Raw genomic sequence first — 21292 nt, 5'->3', positions numbered from 1 at the left:
ATTTATGGTCTGCAGATCATTTATTGATGGTTACTTCTCCTTACAGCACAAGTTCTTATTGTTAAGAGTTATTAAGCGCCAACCATGTTAGGGGACTGGGAGTGGCTCATGAAAATTATCCCTGAAGATTGTGGGAGAAAAAAATGTGATGCTTAATTACAGGTTAGTAACTGAATGGGCCTCTGCTATTAGATTTTGAGACATTCAATTGTGGCTATTAGCATGATCTCTCAGAAGAACAACAAAAATTGAGAAAATTTATTTTCAATTGTTCTTTATTCATGAAGTCATCCAACATACATTAAATAAGCCCCTATTGAATCCTAAACAAAATGAATAAAACAAAAGGTTTTTAATCTGATTGGTGATTATATCAGGTTTTTTCTAAACAAACAATGACAAAATTCAGTATTACACAACAATAAACATCTGTTATGTGTCTGCAAGGTTCAGTTTATCTACACTGGGTTCACTCAGACATCTGAATGGAATCTGAGGGTAAACTAATCCAGACTGGTTTTAGCTGGGTCAACTTGATTCTGCTTCATGGGTCTCTCACCCTCATCCTAGGGCTAGCTACCTAGTCGGGGCCTGAGATTCCATGGCAATGATCAAACACAAGAGAATAAACATAATCATGGTAGTGCTTCTTCGTGTCTCTGTTTGCATCACATTTACCGCTATCTCCTTGGCTGAAGTTAGTCATATGCCTAAACTCAGAATCAAGAGGCAAGGAGAATACTTCACCTCTTGATAGGAAAACCTTAAAATCACATAGCACAGGATATGATATGAGGAGGGGAGGAAGAATCTAGGCAGTTAATGCTATCTATCAGAGGAACATAAACAAGGAAACAAAAGATTAGGATCTAGTAACAAATTCTGAGGAGTGTCAAGACCTAGGAAATCAAGTTTATTCTTTTATTTTCACACCCTGTTTTTAGTAAAACTCTGGTGACTTATTTTAAAACCTCAGCAGCAAGTCAATATATTTGCTTAAACTTTCCCAGTTAGGGAGTTCCCATTGTGGCTCAGAAGATTACAAACCCAACTAGTATCTGTGAGGATGAAAGTTAGACCCCTGGTTACAGTCAGTGGGTTAAGGATCTGGTGATGCCATGAGCCATGGTATAGGTCACAGATTCGACTTAGATTCCACATTGCTGTGGCTGTGGTGGAGCTGGCAGCTGCAGCTCTGATTTGACCTCTAGCCTGGGAACTTCCATATGCTGCAGGTATGCCCCTGAAAAAAGCAAACAAACAACTTTCCCACTTAGTCAAATTTAAGATTTATCTGAAGGATCAAAAACTCTCGAATCTAAAGTTTGTTCTCCATTAGATAAAACATCAAGTAGCAAGAGTTTAAATAGCATGGGGTAAGAACTGCAGAATAAAAGTGCCTTAATGCTATTTGAAAGCAACTAGGTATTAGAATGCCACAAGGAGGTCGCACTGAATTGTGTTTCCATTCTTTATTAAGATGCTTTGTGTAATTAGTAGTGTTTCTATCAGAATAAATAGTAATTTGGAATTCATCCAAATTAAAAGCCCAAATGAAAAAGAAACATTAGTGGTGAGTAGAATGTTAAAAGAGTCAAACTTCTCTAGGGTAGATAGGTCTGTACAAGTTGGTGTAATTTAAATCAAATCTACAGAATCCATGTGGAGTAAAGCAGAATAAATAGAAAGGAAATTGTGGGAAAGGGAACCAGGAACCCAAACAGACATCTATCTAGCAGGAAAATTCATTTCCAGTTTTCTGAAAACTCTAAAAATCAAAATAAGTGCCATACATACCATTGTGAAATCTACATTGGCATCTTAAAAAATAAGAGCAAATATATGTAAAAAAGTCATTCATTTTTTGTTACTTAATATCTTATAGTTCTGATAAAGATGAATGCTACAAAGTAGAAAGCATAACTTCATAAAATATTACAATACTAGGACTATGGATACCATCTTCTATAGGGAAGGTTGTGAAAGCATATCCCATATCACTTACTGTGAGTATTTAAAAAAGGGATCAGGCCATGTTATTTGGATCTAATCTTTTACTATGCCACCAGCACCTTTTACTTCAGTGTCCACTGGTCATATAACAATGACTTGGTATGCCCAGACACACTCATGCTGAATCTAAATAATGATAACTAGTCTGGAACATTCAAAATTAGTTACTTATAATGTCTAAGAAAAAGTCAAACATGACAATTCTTGCCTATGCCTACTATAGAAACAAATAATTGTTGGCTTGGGATAATATAAGTAAGTGTATATATAAAGACCTTATCAACTCCTACAAAACAGAAAAGACCCTGGTGTAAGGGGAAGAGCTACGACTTGCAAAAAATGAAACTCTCATGCAAAAATATTAATCTCTAGCATTACCTCATACCATATGCAAAACACCTAAAATTATAAAACTTCTAGGAGAAAATATCAGGGAAAGTCTTTGCGACCTCAAGTTCATCAAAGATCTTAGGACAGTAATAAATCGGATTTCACCAAAATCAAAAACTACTCTTCAAAAGACACTGTTAGGAAAGAGAGACAAGCCAAAGTCTGTTAGCAAAACATTTACCTCGTAAAGTAATTGATTTAGGATATATAAAGAATTCTCACAACTCCGTAAAAAGATGAGAAATTCTACATTCTTTAAAATGTTACAAAATATTTGAATGGATACAAGAGAAAATAAAACAGGGAGCAAAATAAACATATGTAAAATCTGTCAACATCATTAGTTACTAGTTAATAGCATGATGATGTACTACTGTAACATCAAAAAAAAAGTCAAGTTTTGGCAAGGAGGCAATACAAGTACTCACACATCGCTAGGAGGAATGCAAAATGATACAGCAACTTTGGAAAATAGTTTAGCAGTTTCCTGTAGAATTCAACATACACCTAACAAACGATCCAGAAATTCCACTTCTAGGTGTTTACTCAAAAGAAAAAAAAAATCTGTATGTACAAAGATCTGTATGAGAATATTTATAGAATCTTTTTCTATAATAGACAAAAACTAAAAACCTCAGATGTCTATTAAGTGGTAAAGAGATAAACAAATTGGGTATATTCATAAAACATAACATTATTCAGCACAAACAAGAACAAACTACTGCTACCTGCACCAACACAAAAGCCTATATACTTCAATATTTCATTTATATGAGAATCTTAAAAAGTGAAAACTATAAAGAAAGAGAACAGATCTAACATTACCACTGATTGGGAGGATAAGGGGACTGAAAACAAAGGGCAATGAGAAAAACTTCTGGGGTCATGGAAATTTTCTGAAAGTTCCCATTGTGGAATAGTGGGCTAAGACCTGACTAGTATCAATGAGGATGTGGGTTTGATCTCTGGCCTCGATCAGAGGGTTAAGGATCTGGCATTGCTGGGAGCTGTGGCTAAGGTCATAGATTCGGCTTGAATCTGGCATTGCCATGGCTGTGGCACTGGCTGGTAGCTGCAGCTTCAGTTAGACCCCAGCCTGGAAACTTCCAAATGCCACAAGTGAGGCTCTAAAAAGAAAAACTAAAACTAAAAAAAAAAAAAAAGTTCTGTATCTCATTTGTGCTGGTGGTAACACAACTATTTACATTAGCTGAAACTTAACCAACTGTAGAGCTAAACATGAGAATTTTATTCTCTGTAAATAACATCTCAAAAAATCTAACTTTTAAGGAAGGAAACAAATAATGGTAGCTTTAAAACAGGGTCCTAAGAGAGGAAATGGAAAGGAGAGGGAGAGTGGACTGGGAGCAGACCAAATGGTGCTGTGGGAGGCTCCGGACCTAGTTTTTACCGTATGACTCAGCAATCCCACCTCCAAGTACACCTCCAAAGGAACAAAATCATTATTGCAAAGAGATATCTGTACTCCTATGTTCATTACAGTATGACTTACAATAGCTAAGGTATAGAAACAACCTAAGTATCCATTGCTATATGAATGAATGAAGCAAATGCTGCCTTTGTGCACAATGAAGTATTATTCAGCCTTAAAAAAGAAAGAAATTCTTCCGCTTCTGATAACATGAATGAACCTGGAGGGCACAATACTAAGTGAAATAAGCTAAACAAAGACAAATGCTAGATGGCATCACTTAAATGTGGAATCTAAAACAAACAAACAAACAAAAAAACTGAACAACAAAAAAAAAAACTGAACTCATAGAAACAGAGAGTAGAAAAGTCCTTGCCAGGGCCCAGGGAGTGGGAAATAGGGAGAAGTTGGTTAAAAAAAAAAATATACAAACTCACACGATGAATGAAGTCTGAGAATCTAACATGTAGAACTTAAAAGTTCTCACCAAAAAAAAAAAAAAAAAAAAAAATGAGGGTAAATATGTGAGGTGATAGATGTGTCAATTAACTAAATGAGAGGAATCCTTTCACAATGTGTTCATATACAAATCATCATGATGTACAGTTTAAATATCTTACAATTGTATTTGTCAATTATCCCAGTTAATCTAGGAAGAGAGTGGGTGGATGTTTGCCATGTTTTCCAATTGAGTAACTGAAATTTAATAAGATAATATTTATAGAGAATGCAACGCAGTACCTGACAGATAATATGGACTTAATAAATGGTTAGTGCTTACCAATTTTAGCTTGCCTAGGTTAGTCTGTGTAGCAAACAAAGTATGAATCATACCAAAGCACCATCTACAAATAGTACCAGGGAAGCTTCGTTTCATCTCTAGTAGCAGCATTGTTTTTGCTTTTTCTTTAACAAAGCTTTGTAGAAGAGCATATAAAATGTCTCTTATTAATTAACTTCTGCAGTTGGTCTTCACTGAGTGCTAGACATCATGCTACATGTTGGGATATAATCTAATGGTAAATATTCTCAACAATGAACTTGTAACATGGCAAGTGGGACTTACAAGTGAACATTAAATGAAAATATAAGGGAAACCTACTAAAATAACTGACCTCCCCATCAGAGAATTGTCTAATAATCAGGGATGTTGAGCATTAGCAATGAGATCCTGCTGTGTAGCATTGAGAACCATGTCTAGTTACTTATGATGGATCATGATAATGGCAGAAAAAAGAATGTATACATGTATGTGTAACTGGTCACCATGCTGTACAGTAGAAAAAAAATTGTATTGGGGAAATAACAACAAAAAAAAAGTCAAGAAAAATTTTATTGTGGAAATTCTAAGTAAACTGAGGACCTGGTAGGAAATGATTGTGAAAAGATGGGAGGGAAGAACATTTTATGCAAAAGGTAGAGTTTGCTTGAACACCCAGACACCAACAGTGCCACAGTGCCTTCCCAGTGTTACTACAGTTGAGGAAGGAAGATAGCTGGAGCATACAGAACTGCAAGGTGAGGCTGGAGAGGCAAATAGGGCCCAGGTTAGGTGTGGTTGGGTAAAGCATCCTGAAGATTTAAACTTTATCCTTAAGATCACTGAAGCAGGTTTCAAACTAGGAATGATCCATTCTGCTTTGCACTTCAGGAAAATTACAATGGCTTAAATTTGGAGAACTGGACAAAGTGGGAATCAAATTAATGAAAAGACCTATAGAGGCAGTACAGTAGGAATGGAGAAAAGCAAAGTATTCAACAAAGTCTTGTAAAAGTATAAAAGTTGGGGACTGACTGGGCATCAAAGTGAAAGAGTGGTAATAAGAATGATGCCTACATTTCTGATTTAGGCAACGTAGAGGATGATAATGCCAATTTTTTTTTGATAGGTCGCAAGTCATCTGTTTAAAACTATTGTTGATTTACAACATTGTGCCAATTTTTGCTGAATAGCAAAGTGAGCCAGTCATACTTATCATACTTTCTTTTTAAATTATTTTCCTTCATGATCTATCCTGTGAGGTTGGATATAGTTCCCTGTGCTATAGAGTAGGACCCCACTGCTTATCCTCTAAATTTAATAGTGTATATCTACTAACCCCAAACTCCCAGTTCATCCCACTCCTTCCTCCATCCTCCTTGGCAACCACAAATCTGTTCCCTATGTCTGTGAGTTTATTTCTGTTTTGTAGATATGTTCATTTGTGCCATATTTTAGATTCCACATGTAAATGATATTATATGGTTTTTTGCCTTCCCCTTCCTTCCTCCTTCCCTCCCTTCCTTCCTTTCTTTCTCTTTCTTTCTTTCATTCTTTCTCTTTCTTTTTTTTGTCTTTTTAGGGCCGCACCCACAGCATATGGAGGTTCCCAGGCTAGGGGTCAAATGGGAGCTACAGTTGCTGGCCTACGCCACAGCCACAACAACTGTGGGATCTGAGCTGCGTCTGTGACCTACACAACAGCTCACAGCAATGCTGGATCCTTAACCCACTAAGCGAGGCTAGGGGTTGAACCTGCATCCTCATGGATACTAGTCAGATTCATTTCTGCAGAGCCACAATGGGAACTCCTTGTCTTCCTTTTTCTGACTTACTTCCCTTAGTATGAGAATCTCTATTTGCACCTATGTTGCTGCAAATGGCACTATTTTGTTCTTTTTATGGCTGAGTAATATTCCATTGTATATGTATACCACATCTTTTTAATCCATTCATCTGTCAATGGACATTTAGGTTGTTTCCTTGTCTTGGCTATTTCAAATGCTGCTGTAGTGAACATAGGGGGTTGCATGTTTATTTTTCAATTATAGTTTTATCTGGATATATGCCCACGAGTTGGAATGCTGGATCATGTGGTAATTCTATTTTTAGTTTTCTGAGGAAACTCCATACTGTTTTCTATAGGGGTTGTACCAATTTACCTTCCCACCAACAGTGTAGGAGTGTTCTCTTTTCTCCACACACTCTTCAGCATTTGTTATTTGTAGACTTGTTAATGATGGCCATTCTGACCAGTGTGAGGAGAAACCTCATTTGATGATGCCAATTATTAGAGCTAGGAAATTCTGGAGAGGAAGTATGATGGAAGGGAAGGTGATGTGTGTGTGTGTGTGTGTGTGTGTGTGTGTGTGTGTGTGTGTATAAAATGCTAGTCATATGATATATCCTGCTCTTTTTAATAAATAAATATTATTTATATCCTGAATATCCTGAACTGCATTTTTTTTTTTTTTATTTTTAGGACACTTGTAGCATATGGAAGTTTGCAGGCTAGGGGTCAAATTGGAGCTGCAGCTGCCAGCCTATGACACAACCACAGCAACACCAGATCCAAGCCTCATCTGTGACCTACACCACAGCTCACCGCAACTCCAGATCCTTAACCCACTGAGCAAGGCCAGGGATCGAACCTACATCCTCATGGATACTAGTCAGATTCATTAGCACTGAACCACAATGGGAACTCCCCTGAACTGTAATTCTTACAATGCTAAAAAATCTTTAAACTTTTTACTTTATAGACTATTTTCCTCCTAAATCTACTGGCACATTTTAATTATCAGAAATGGATATACAGAACATTTGAGGCAAAAACTGCTTATTGTAAAAATGACTCATTATTTTCTTTTTCATTTTTTATCAATCTCATCTTTTGTTATTATTACTATTTTTTAATAGTTATTTCCCCAATACAATTTTTTTTCTACTGTACAGCATGGGGACCCAGTTACAATACATGTACACATTCTTTTTTCTCACATTATCATGCTCCATCATAAGTGACTAGACATAGTTCCCAGTGCTACACAGCAGGATCTCATTGCTAATCGATTCCAGAGGCAATAGTTTTTATCTATTAACCCCAAGCTCCCCAACCACCCCACCCGCTCCCCCTCCCCTCTTTTTGGTTTTTGAGCTCAAGAAAGAATTCAGCCACATATCTGAGTTTTACGTGAAATTAAGTTTTACCTTCTTGTGAATTTCCCCCTTTCATCTTTTCCCAACTTTACCATGACTTTGTTTCCTTTCTAGGTAGCTATGCAATTATCTGTTTATTGCCATATTGATTGTTTTCTGCCATCTAGTACCATGTTTTCTGAGGACAAATATTATGGTTAGTTATTTCAAAATATCCAAGTATCTTGGGAAATTTCATGAATTATTTGAGTGCTTAATATTTACTAAATGATGAAAGAGTCCAAATGACTGAGGAATCTGAATTTGCCCATCTAATAATTTGACTTCAGAAGTCTTTCCATTTTCTTTATAATTTTTGCTAAATCCTTTAGCACCAATCTATATTATTAGAACAGATGATGAATCTTATTCTAAAAATCAATCGTAATTTAGTCTATTTTTTTCTTTTATTTTCTTCCTAGTTACTTAAAAGTTTATGAGAAAAGGGGACTTATCCTTCAAAATGCTTAGTCACCTAGACGTTAGAACACTTAAATTACAGTTGTCCAGGGTATAATAAATGGTTGCCTTTTTTGAGTGAGGAGACCACAATATATTTTTCCAGTTGCAAAAGCACCACCAAAGACATAAACCATAAAAACCAAAATACATGACTTTCCTCAACCGTCACATACCAGTTGTAAACCGTTAATATGCTCAGGTGAAGTCACAATATGATGTTACCTTGTAGGATTCTGTAGTCAGAACTTGAATTGTGTTTTGGCACTGGTGATAAATGTGACTTGTGGTATAGTTCAAATAGGTTCATTTTCGTTTTACTTCACCTGCATACTTTCCTGGTACCTAAAAGATTGTTGTTGTTTTTCTTTTTCTTTTCTTTTTTTAAAATTTATGCTATCTGATCATGAAAGTAGTGTTTTGTAATCTGGGTTCTAGTAAAGGACTTAGTCTAAAACTACATGCTGCCTGAAAAAGATCCATATCCTCTGTCTTAAACCAAAGACATAAAAAGCAAAAGGAAGGACACTGAGGCTGAGTGTTTGCCCTGAGTCAGTACTGAATGTGACCAAGCATAAGAGATGGCTGCAGTGGCATCAAAACATCAGTATTATCTGAGCAAGTCTTCCCTGGCAGCATGGCAGAGTTCTTGACTCATGGAGGAGTTCCTTATGGGGTTTGAGGAAGAAAAAAAGATTTATTCCAGATCTTCTACCTGTCAATATTTGTTTTAGCGGGGTAAGGCAGTCTAGGAATTAAGAACGTAGGGGTAAAATTTGTCATAAAATATCGGTAAATCCCTGCTCATTTGGAAGCATCTCTTTCCAATATCATATATTTTTTCTTATAATTTATATGCCTCTAAATAGGAAAACATCAAGCATCACTTGACTATATTAAAACAATTATGAATATGGTCAATTGGTATATGTGTTTCTCCCTTGGAGTATGTACATGCATAAAGAGGACCCTTTAGCAAAGCTTAATCCGTGTCTTGAATCTCAAATAATTCAAAATTTGGTCCTATTCCAAGGCCTACAGATCTTCTTTTGTAAAAATTGAGTGGCCTCCAAATATTTCATATTCCAGACTTTTTTCTGTAAAATGGGATGTGTCCACTAATAAGTTTTCCATATTTGAGAAATTACATATTTTAAACCTGTGATTTAAAGGAGCTGGCCAACAATTGACTCAGGAATAAAATCCTTGCCTTTCAGATTTAACAGATGCAGGTGGCCTCTAAAGTGGGCCAAGGAGGGACAAAGGACTGGCTCACGAGTGGAACTGCCAATGTTCTCCTCAATGGCAACACTCCCAACAAGAATAAGAAAGGCATGGAGATATGCTCCTTTGTGAAATAAATTAGGTGTTTACCTATCTCTAGTTTGGCTCTCTATGAAATATCTATCAATTATCCTCTGATAAAAAACATTCAGGTTTCTGAAAATATGAACTTTGGAAACAGCTCTGTGCCCAGGAAAATAAACTCTCTGGTATTTAATTGAGCATGGAATAGAAACGCTTACCTGATGATTATATGGAATGTGGGCTAATTGAGAGTGGACTGTGTAGAATAAAAGAATTATCTAATTGTGATATCTAAACATGCTGGACAGCTAATGCAAAAAAATGAACTTCTGGATAAGTTGTTATAAGACTAAACAAGACAAGAGAAAAAGTAAAAAGAAGGAGAAAATAAAAGCCGCAACATAGAGCAACTGTGCAATATGAAGGACTCCACCGTTATATTGTGTCAATATCAGTCCAGCACTTCTTCAGGTACAAAGAGCCTGTCCTGTGAATGTGACTATGTGCTGATATAGAAGCTATTCTCTAGCCTACGTAAAAGTAATAGCAAAGACAAAACAATGAGGACAAACATTGCAGCACATAAAGAATTACAAGGTACCAGATCACATAAAACTCAGCCATTCATTTTCAAGAATTCTGGATAATCTACATTTAAGTGTAATTTTACTTTAACTGGTTTCAAACATTTTATGTGTTTGAAATTTTTTGTTCAATTAAAATCATATGTAAAATATGACATCTGAAACAAGTAAAAATGAAACTTGGTAGGTCAGAGGTGAGAGGTAAGATTGGTGGCCTGAAGTACCACCTATTAGTCTTTTATTCCTTCTTCTTTGAGTGCTAGCTCCGCAGAAAAGTTCTGGGGAATCTCTGGTGGTTCTGAGTCATAACACTGAAACATTTAAAAAGAAAGTTAGGCATTTCAATCATATAGATTGGAAATATTTTTCTGTTCAAATTAGACCAACTGTTTGTTGACTCCCAGATCCCTAACAAAAAAGACAAGACTTGACAAATGTCGACATTTAGTTAATGTGGCAGACTCGATACATTTATTACTGTCCTACTCCTTAACACTGCTGAAGTGATGGTAGATCGTCATCATCCTCCACAAACACCAAAACAAAAACAAACAAAACAAGCCAACAAATCCACTGCACAAAGTAAAGCTACTCTCAACAAATTTAAGATAGAAAGTTGAAATCTGTAGGTCTCAGGAAAATGAATCAATTCATGCCACAAACCCCAAGAAAGGCTAAGGAATTGGAGGCACCAGACACTGAAGATAGAAGTAAAAAGAGGAGCTATAAACAAGAGGATTATTTGAGCTAAGCAACTACCCCTCAATTATATTTCCAGAAAATAGAAGATTTAATATCTAGTGAGGCCTCAGACTCAAAGATATCTTCTTTGTAGAAGAAAATTAAAAGAAAGGCATACTTTCTTTTAGCCCTCTTTCTCTAGCTTTCAGAACACTGGAAAAGAGTGACTCTACAGAGAGGCAAAAGTAAATGCTAAAATGATGGTTCTGCTCTGCTCCTACAGGGTAGCCAGTCTAGAACACAAGAGAGAATACAGCGCTACCAGAAAGGCTTCTCCAGGTCAGACACTACTCCTTATTAGCTTTACAGTACTTTAAAAAATTGTGTTCATGCATTAGCATGATAAAAATAAATTTGATTAAAAATAAAGAGTATTCAATCTTGATTACCATTCAAGTGGAGAGAAACAGAAACACAGCTTTTGAAAAACAGATTTCTAAAAATCATTTCTTCTTGATCTTTGAAAAAAAGAGTTAACTTCTCAATTGTGTCCAGTCCAGGTTAATGAAAAACCATTCTGTGTTTTCATTAACTTCTTTGAGAAGAGGGAAGTGATATGAAATCTTAGAAGGAAAGTTAGGACTAGCAATAGGTGCTGCTATTATTATGGATAATGCACCCACAGATAATCCAGAGCATCTTTACTGTTCAAATAGAATTCCTTCTTTGATCATGCGTTGCCCAAACAGATTTTTTTGATACATTACACCATTTTAGAGTACTAATATTAAAAAAGGGCAAAGAAAAGAAATAAAGCCAAGTCATTTTTCTTCATACACTGCATAAATGGAATTTGTCTTCTTTAAAGTCTAGAGTGGTTACTTACTTTCTGGCAAAACCATCTGTAAAGATTTCCAACTGGAAATGTATTTTGCATGATAACAGGTTGAAGTCATGAATCACTTGCTAACTCATTAGAGTGACTAGCATTGAAAGATCCCTTAGGAATTTAGGGGAAAGGTAGTTAAGCAATTAATGAAGTTATTTAAAATCCTGTTATGGTTGAGCCTGCTTTGAAGACTGCTAGGGATTAATATTTATTTAATAGATTGTCAGTTTCCATGCCAAAAAAAAGAAATGTGACAGAAGTCACCCTAGTCTAAATGTAAAAAAGGTAGCCCATTTGAAACATATTTTGTGGCAATAGTTGACACTATTATAGTCTGTACCATTATATCACCATACAAAAGCCATCATTCTCAAGCTGAAATTAACATTGCTGTTGTTTTCGATTAGAAGAATTGGCTCTAAATCCAGCAATTCTCTGAGTGATTTATATTTTAGTAGCTGCCACTTTGTGCCAGGAGGGAACATGTCAGAGTATAACCGCCCTCTGATGAGACATAAGGTATTAAAATTGATATGAGATGACAAAATGGGAGAAGAGCAATGCATGGGTAAAGTTTTCACTTGAGAACAGTCTATTATGGCTTCGTTCCTGAGCCTCAGCTAATCTTCATGTTTGATTCAGAATCTAGTTCTTTCAATGGAAATGTGTAATATAGGATGTGAGCCTGGTCTCATGTAATTAGCTCTTATCTCTTGCATAAAGTACTGAAAATGTATTAAGTGCTAGAAATATCTTATTTGTAAGGATACTTGATGGCTTAGTTGACTGACGGAAGGAAAACTCCCAAAGACACTTTAGGAATTTCCTTAATTGTATCAAGATTTATTTTCATATGTGAAAGCCCCACTTACTTTTATCACTAATCTGCTTTAAAGAGCAATGTAATTAGTGATTTTACCCTAAAGTCCAAGACTATGATCTCAGAAAAATTCATAATTTTTGCCCATATTATTTAATTTTGAAACTATCTTTATGCCTGAAAACACTCAGGAGACTCTGAAATCTCTATTTTGGATTTCTTTTGTACACCATGAAGCACTCTGAATTAGGGCTGCCATTAGGAGAGAATATTATATAAGCTTAAACTTTGGAAAGCAAGGAGTATTGCTTCTTCATTTTCATATCCTTGACACAATACCAGCCATCAGAATTCATGAATAAAGTCCTAAAACTGTTAACATTTAAAGTAATATTATTATACACAAATATTAAATACCAATAAATCAAGCTTGTTGGATCTGATTTCCTTCTCTGAGTCTTGAAGAAAATGTCTTGTAGGGCTGTGATATTCCCCACATTTTACTTCCAGGATGCCTTCTTTAAAAAATTTTACTTTTACTATAGCTGACCTACAGTGCTGTGTCAATTTTGGCTGTATAGCATAGTAATCCAGTCATACATATATATCATTCTTTTTTTCATACTATCTTCCATAATGTTCTATCCCAAGAGATTGGATATAGTTCCCTGAGTTGCACCTCATTGCTTATTCATTCTAAATGCAATAGTATGCATCTACCAACCCCAAACTCCCCATTCATCTCACTCCCTCCCCTCTTCCCCTTGGCAATCACAAGTTTGTTCTCTATGTCTGTCAATTTCTGTTTTGAGGATAGGTTCATTTATGACTGAGTAGTATTCCATTGTATATATATACCATATCTTCTTAAACCATTCATCTGTCAATGGACATTAGGTTGCTTCCATGTCTTTCCTATTGTGAATTGTGCTGCAAGAACATAGGTGTGCATGCATATTTTTGAATTATTGTTTTGTCTGGATATATGCCCAGGAGTGGGATTGCTGGGTCATATGGCAGCTCTATATTTAGTTTTCTGAGGAACTGCCAGGATGCCTTTTTACTCAGGTGCTCATATTTGCTCTCAAGGGCTGCTTACTCTCTTGCTTAGTCTCTGACAGAATGAAGTTGCTACCAAATGTTGGTAATTGTCTCTATTGTACTACCTCTGGCTTGAACATCTCTTTGATCCACAAGAAAGAAATACAAAAAATAAAATAAATTATTGGGTTCTAACTTAGCAACAGTGGCGTGGTGGTAGCCATTATGGAGTGGAATGGTAAGGTTGGAGATGGGGGAGAGTAGAGTGTTTTTCTTATCAAAAGCATCAGTCAAGTGATTGAGAAGGGCATGAGAGATAGAAATAAAACTTTTGGAAAGAGCAGCTAAGCATCAGTAAACCAGTAAACCATGATAAACTATATCATACTAGGGTCAGGATCTTTGAATTACATGGTCAATGCCCTGTGAAATGTCATGTATAATAAATAAGGCATGTGAACAAGGGGTCTTAGTCATTAGGACTTAATCAAAAGAAAGCATTTCATGCCATAGCATCCACCTACAGCTCAGCGTCTAGGAATTATCCAACGCCCAAATGCCAAAAAAAAAGAAAAAAAATTCACTTGTTAATAAGTTAACAAACCCATTAGGTTCATCAATGGCAATCATTTTTATCACAGGTAACACTAAAAAAACACTGTGAAGATAGGGGTATATCTGTGTATCCTACCTCCTTTCTCTCTTCCTCACCATCTCCTTCCCAACCTCCCATTTAACAATGGATAAACTAAGAGTCTTCTGTTATTGTCCTTGGAAGGTAAAGTTTTGATGTACCTAAGGTTGCCATGTAAAAGAATAATAGTATTACTATATTTATGAGAGAAGTTCTGTGAAGGAATTTCACCTTGCAACAATTCAGAAACCCTCTTCATCTGTCCGGAGGGGAGGCTTGGTACTTATCAGTGACTCTACCTATTAAAATTAGGAAGTATTTGAAACTTTCTTCCAGACATTTGAATGTCCAGGCCTCTCATAGGTGTATTTTACTCTTTTCTATGATTGTTCCTACCCTGATCATAGCAGAAGTACCAGGATATATAACTATTCTGAATACCACCTGATATGCCTTCCCTATTCTGATTCTCCATATATAATCTCCCCATACAAAGCCAGTGTCTCTATAGAACCACCATTTAAGCTAGGAATTTTACTTTTTTTTTGACTCCTTTCTCTTGTCTGACATTTCTAAACTATCTCAAGCTTCCATTATCTCTTCTATTTTGTGATTATAATATTCTTCTAAAGGGCATCCTAGATTCTAGTCTTCCTTCTGTTCCCAAACATCTCTATGTACTCTCAGTATAATCTTTTCAAATTAATCTCCTGATTATTTTACTCTTTGCCCACCATGGCAGACACAATACATGATGCTGTTTGTCACACCAGTCACAGAGAAGGACCACAATTCCTGGCCACAAGATTGGAACCATGCAGCTGTATTCTGGCATATAAGATATGAATTGACACAATGCACCACATCTGGTGATGACACTTAAGAGCTACTATGCCTCTGTCATCTGTCTCTTTCCCTTCCTTGCTGATCTTGGAGGCTGTGTCATCAGAAGGCAGAACCACCAGATGCAGGGAGCCTCGATCCCCAACCGTTTAGAGCGAAGAAAGGTATGACCACCCCACAGCAGACTTTTGATGAGCAAGAAATAAATGCTCTCATACTAACCTGATGGGACTTTTTAGGATTTGCCTGTTGCAGAACTTGGGCTACTTACTTACCTAATATTCTCTAAAACCTTTGTTTTATTTCTAGGAAAAGACCTATTACTGAGACAATTAAGGTTCATCTTGATATGCTTTCTAACCAAGGCAAACTCAGATTAGATGCCAGATCCTGAGTTTATCACTTTACATATAACCTTTCAGTTAGCTTTATAACAACCTAATGAGGAAAACTGAGGTTTCAAGAGGTTAAATAATCTATGCTCGCTCACACAGTTAACAAAATGGGTAGGACTAACCCCAAACTCATACTCTTAACTACACCTAATTTTTCTATCTCTTTGGCAAGTTTTTCTCCTGGAAATGTCTCAGAAACATGCTCTGTCATCCACTGGACTTGAGATGGCCTCACACAATACCTTTCTTTAGCTGCGGGTATAGTTAGAAACAGGGCCTTGGTTGCTTGGGAGGGATTACAAGCACTGAGGAAGTTCTTCCTTATTAAAGTGGCTGCTGTAGTTACACGCATTCCAGAAATGGAAAGGGAGGAAGGTTTCTGTGCCCGTGCTAAGATGGACAGGAGATTTTGTGCCAGTTTCTGGAGCCACAGCAGGTCTACCAGCAAGAAATCTTACTGTTCTGTTCAAGGATGTTGTGAGCTGATACATGCAAAGGAGACTTGAGAAGTTCTGAAACCTGATGCAAATGTGCATGTTGGGCTGTACCTCCTCTCTAAGTCTGGCAGTGACATCACCTGGCTACCAAGGCAACAAACATTAGGAGACTTCCATCCTAACTTTCCATCCTAACTTTCAAACTCATCTCATAAGGTTTCCATTAATAGCTGGCAAAGCTCAGCTGAGTGCTGCAATAATCCCAGGGACCTGTTCGAGCCATTCTGAAGAACAAGTGTTTGTACAGAAATAAAGCAGAAGCAAAAGCTCATCACCAGTCCTGGGCAGACCATGATTCTAGGGCAGAAATGAACTCAGTGTTTAAAGATTCATATTAGGTTTAAATGTCCCACTTTATAGAATAGAAAGTGTCTGTCAGAAGCTACACAACTTTGACCAGATAGAAGATTTTCTGTGTGTTATTTGGCATATGGACATACAAACATTTCCTAAGACGACATTCTTGTAACTTGGAAAAATTAGTAACTCCCACCATGCAACCCTTGTAGGATCATGTGCTAATGAAGAAGATGCTCTAATAATTAGGCCTAGAGCCCACTGAATGTAACACCTTCCAATTAGCACTCCCCAGCATGAATACCACCATTATCATTAAACAACAAAGACAAAAATGGGTATCAATCCACATAATAGAAAATAATTGATGAAGTTGGAGGGCGTGATTATTTGTGATTACTTTACAGTCATGCACGGAAAGTAGGAGAACCACAGCTAGTGGTTAATCTCTGGCTACCTCTTTGAAGATAATGAAATTGGCTTCCTACTGATGATTATTCATTAACAATTAATTCTTTCTCAGTGATCTGCCTCATTTTCAGCTTCTCACTACAAACATGCAATGGAATAATTACAAGTGGAAATGAAAAAGCAATTAGTGGCAGATAATGCCAACATCTGATTAAAAAACAGTAGAACAGATTAGCAGTTCCGTAACTGCAAGTCTGCTGCTTTCAGTAGGGAGGTGTAAGTCACCCAGTTATATTGCGCTTCAAGCTGTGCTTTCTCTTTTATTGCTTCCCCTCCATCATGGTCTGCCACATTAAACGCTCCCTTTTATTCTAGGGGGCATTAGCTTGTTGTAAATACTTTCTACAGATTAAATAGCATTTGAGATTATTTGTGATCCTACTTGCCAAAATTCTAAAAGCCGCTGTCTCATAATATGACGGCTAACACCTATGTCTGTATATCTTTCTTTGAGGATTACAGAAAATATCATCATACATTACTTTTATTTCAGCTTAACCCTGTTTAATTAAGTATCTTCAGGAAGAAGACCACTAAATCAAAACAATCACTTTCTTTAAGCAGGTTGGCTCTTTTCCTGTCGGCACCTATGGTTGCTTTGGTCTGGTAGGTTGGTTTTTCGCCTAGCATAACGTGGAACTCAAACTGACAGTGGATTTTTATTTAATATGTATTAAAGGTTAAGATCGTTCTTGCTGCTGTATAAATAATCCCTCAATAAAAACCTTATAATTTCACTGTTCTCAGTGATCCAGCTGGTGTGTCCGCACTTCATATGATGTAGAACTACATAGGGAGTGTCAAAACCATCAATTTAGAAGGCAAAGAAAGCAATTCCCTTTTAAATAATCTGGCAGATGTATTAATATGAAGGTCTGGTAAGATCTTATCGTGGAATTTGATGTGGCAGGAGTGTAGACCCGCACTGTTTTAAGAAATTGGCTTTTGGAAAAAACTATGTACTTAACTATAAAATTATTTGGTTGTGTATTATTTTATAAGATCCCCAAAGATCAAAATAATAAAGAAAGAAGGTATGAAATGGAAATAAAGCAGATTTTGATGAGCTGACATTTAGCTGATACGTACCAGTATGGTGTTCCTTATGATCAGTGGAATATCCGTTCAGATGGGTCGTTTCTTGTACAGCATGGCTGGTGAAGATTTTAGATATCACCCTTGAATATAATAAAATATTATTAAGCATCTTAAATGTACCTTGAACTAATTAAGGACATTGATATTAATTAGACATGGTATCCAAACCCTCCACCTACTCAAAATCTAGTGGGAAGATAGGAGTTCCCTGGGGGCTTAGTGGACCAAGGATCTGGTGTTATCACTGCTGTGGCTTATGCCACTGCTGTAAATCAGGTTCATTCCTGGCCAGGAACATCTGCATGTCACAGGTCTTGCCAAAAAAAAAAAAAAAAAAAAAAAAAAAGAAAAAAAAAAGAAAAAAATCTAGAGGGAGAGAAAGACATGTAAAGAAATAAGTGGAATAAAATACGATGTTTGTTACATCTGGGGAATTTACATGGTATAAAAGGGAGTTTGACAAGGTACAAGCAGGAGTAATAGTGACTGGAATGAAATCATAAGCAGATGTTTGAATTAAGTCTTGGAAGATGTTGTTCTTGGAGAGAACAACAGATACATTATATGGAAAACATAGGAATCAAGGCACAGAGATAGGAAACAGCCTGGCATGTTTGGAGAATGCTGGTGATTAAGTAAAGCCAGACAATATGATGTCAGGAGGAGACCTGCAAAGAGAGAAGCTGGGAGATAGGTAGCTTGCTCATGGAAGGCTTATAAGCTGTGCTAATGAATTCAGCTTTATGAAATGAAAACCCTTCTGTTTCCTCAGGCAGGTATTTATTAAGATAATTTTTTTATATTTCTACAGAATTCAAAACTCTCAAGTCACGTACCTAAAGTATGAAAAATTCTCTCTAAAGCCTACTTATCTTGACTTGAAATGTAGTGAATTTCTTAGAGTGGTAATATAAATTGATTCATAAAGACAATGATAATATCTTGGTACTATCTTTAGTATCTTTATCTGGAAAACTAATAAGTTCTGTCACATCAATGAAAAATATCACTGAAAAGTAGGAATAGGACTATTACGCTCTTTATAAATTAATCACATACTTTGATTTTGTAGAATGCAAAGTCTTACAAGGTCTCACTCACTAGCTATGTGATTTTAATGAGAGTTATTTAATGTCTGCATGCTTCAGTCTTCTCACGCGTTGGCTGTATCTATAAAGGAGTTGAACTAAGTTTCTGACACTAGAGAACAGGATTAATAAACCACAAACCTTCATCTTCTTATAAAGTCTCTCCAAGATTAATATGCAACAAACCTTCCTTTTAGGAAGTATGGTTAAATACAGCAAAACAGAAACCAAATAGAATGAAACACCAATGTTCTTAAGAAAATGATGGATTTCATTTGAAAGTAAAGAAATACATTTTAGCAAATTCTACTAGGTACTCACTAGCATACCTAGATTTGGAAGGGTGAGAGTTGAGGTGAGGGTGGGCCATGGGAGAGATGGGGCCAACAACCTTGAAGAAATTTTCTCTCTGATGTGGATCGACAGCCTTCTTAAACTCTCCATTGGAGCTTGGAGAAGACATATGCATGATCTTATCCAACTCGAAGCTGGGTTGTCATGACTTTCCTGGACTTAGATTCACAGTACTCTGAAGGGTCCAAGTGATACTAGGGAGCTCTTTAAGAATAGCAAAGTAGCCTTAATGTGGAGAAGTAATGACTAAAGAGTAAGACAGGCTCTAAAACAAAAGTTAACCAAACCCTCCTTGAAGGTATGTGTTCTCTGTCACTAACCAATTCTAACCAGGGATTCCTGCCACACACACACACACACACAAAGCTCATTTTTTTTTAAAACCAATTTTCTTTGCTCAGTGCTTCCACCTCTTCTAATCTTTAATCTACACTGATCCCTCAAGTGGTTTTAAAGTTCATCTCTTTTTTTAATTGTTATTTCCCCAATACAACTTTTTTCCTACTGTACAGCATAGTGACCTAGTTACACATACATGTATACATTCTTTTTTCTCCCATTATCATGCTCCATCATAAGTGACAAGACATAGTTTTCAGTGCTACACAGCAGGATCTCATTGCTAATCCATTCCAAAAACAATAGTTTGCATCCATTAACCCCAAGCTCGAGTTCATCTCTATGCTGATGATTTCCAAATTATACCTGCAGCTCTGACCTCTACTCTGAACTGGATATGTGAAGCCCCCTGCCCAACCAGCAGCTTCATCTGATGTCTAATGAGCATCTCAGAGCATCAAGCTTTAAACTCAGCTCTGATTCCAGTTCATCCTCATATCTGCCTTTCTAAGTTTTATAAATTAGAGAATGACAACAAAACCCCAGGACTTGTCCTGGACTCTTCTCCTTATCTTATACTCTAAATATAACCCATCAACAAATATTGTTTACTTTACCTTGGAAGAGCACTAGAATCTGACCACATCAATCTCTTTCATGGCTACCACCATTTTACAAGCCTATGCCTATCATCCCAAACTCTGCAACAGGTTTCTACCTGACCTTCCTGTTCCACTCTTGCCAACCCTCTCCACTGACAGAGAGATCTTTTAAAATATGTCTTAAAACTTCCCCACAAAAAACTCTCAGATGGCTTTGCATCTCAAAGCAAAACCCAAATGCCATGACCTCCAAACATAGTTATGATCAGGCTTCTTCTCCTGCATCATTTCCTTCCACTCTTCCCATCGCTCACTCTTGGCTTTCTTAGAGCTCCCTTTGCTGAGGGGATGACAGAAGTTGGTTCAGGGAGGAAAAATCAAGAATTCAGTTGTAGACATTTTGATTTTAAGGTAGGACTTTTGATATGTCCCAGAAATACTAAGAAGGCAGTTCCAAAATGGATCTGGGGTCCCAGCATGGAGGTCTGGGACTGGAGATATGTATTTGCAAGTCATCTTCACATTATGTTATTTGAAACTCTTGGTATGGATGTTCCAGAGAGGAGAGATAAGAGACCTAGATTTACAGCATATCTGGGCCTGGTGGAGGACTATGACATTATAAAAGAGACTGATAAGCAGCCCCCAAGAGGAAAGAGGGAAAAAGGAGAGTGATTTGGTAGAAGCCCAGGAGGTAAGAAATGGGGACAGCTGGTATCAACAATTCTCTTTCCATAAGTTTGATAGTGAGGAAGAGATGACACAATTTCAGGAGAGAGATGTGTGATAAGAATTATATATTTCAAGGGAGAGTGATAATAAGTAAAATGTTTAAATGCGGGAGGGAAATAAATAGCATAACTAGTCTGAGACGGTGAGATGTCATGGATCAGAAACACAGTTGATTAATTTTTGAAGCTAATAACTTAGAGAATAAACATTAAATAGTTTTTCAAAAAATATTTAGTGGTTACTGTCTAAACACAGATTTATACCTTGAAATTATAAGAGGAAAAAAATAAATGGAAGAAATCTCAGATAATATAGTTAAAGGAAAATAACACTGAGAAGAAAATGAATTAAAGGATGATAAAGAGAA

The 21292-nt window shown here is 36.6% G+C and overlaps 1 long non-coding RNA gene across 2 annotated transcripts in view; it reads right to left on the bottom strand.

Annotated features, from left to right (window-relative positions):
• Positions 1-21292, bottom strand: part of LOC110257027 — a 284942-nt gene that overhangs the window by 48898 nt on the left and 214752 nt on the right. For both annotated transcript variants that reach the window (XR_002339181.1, XR_002339182.1), the window contains exon 3: positions 17802-17890. This is a non-coding gene — a long non-coding RNA (uncharacterized LOC110257027). The remainder of the gene's footprint in view (positions 1-17801; positions 17891-21292) is intronic.

The sequence above is a fragment of the Sus scrofa genome, chromosome 15 (genome assembly GCF_000003025.6).
Source record: "Sus scrofa isolate TJ Tabasco breed Duroc chromosome 15, Sscrofa11.1, whole genome shotgun sequence".
NCBI lineage: Eukaryota > Metazoa > Chordata > Mammalia > Artiodactyla > Suidae > Sus > Sus scrofa.
This window is presented reverse-complemented; position numbering and strand designations above follow the sequence as displayed.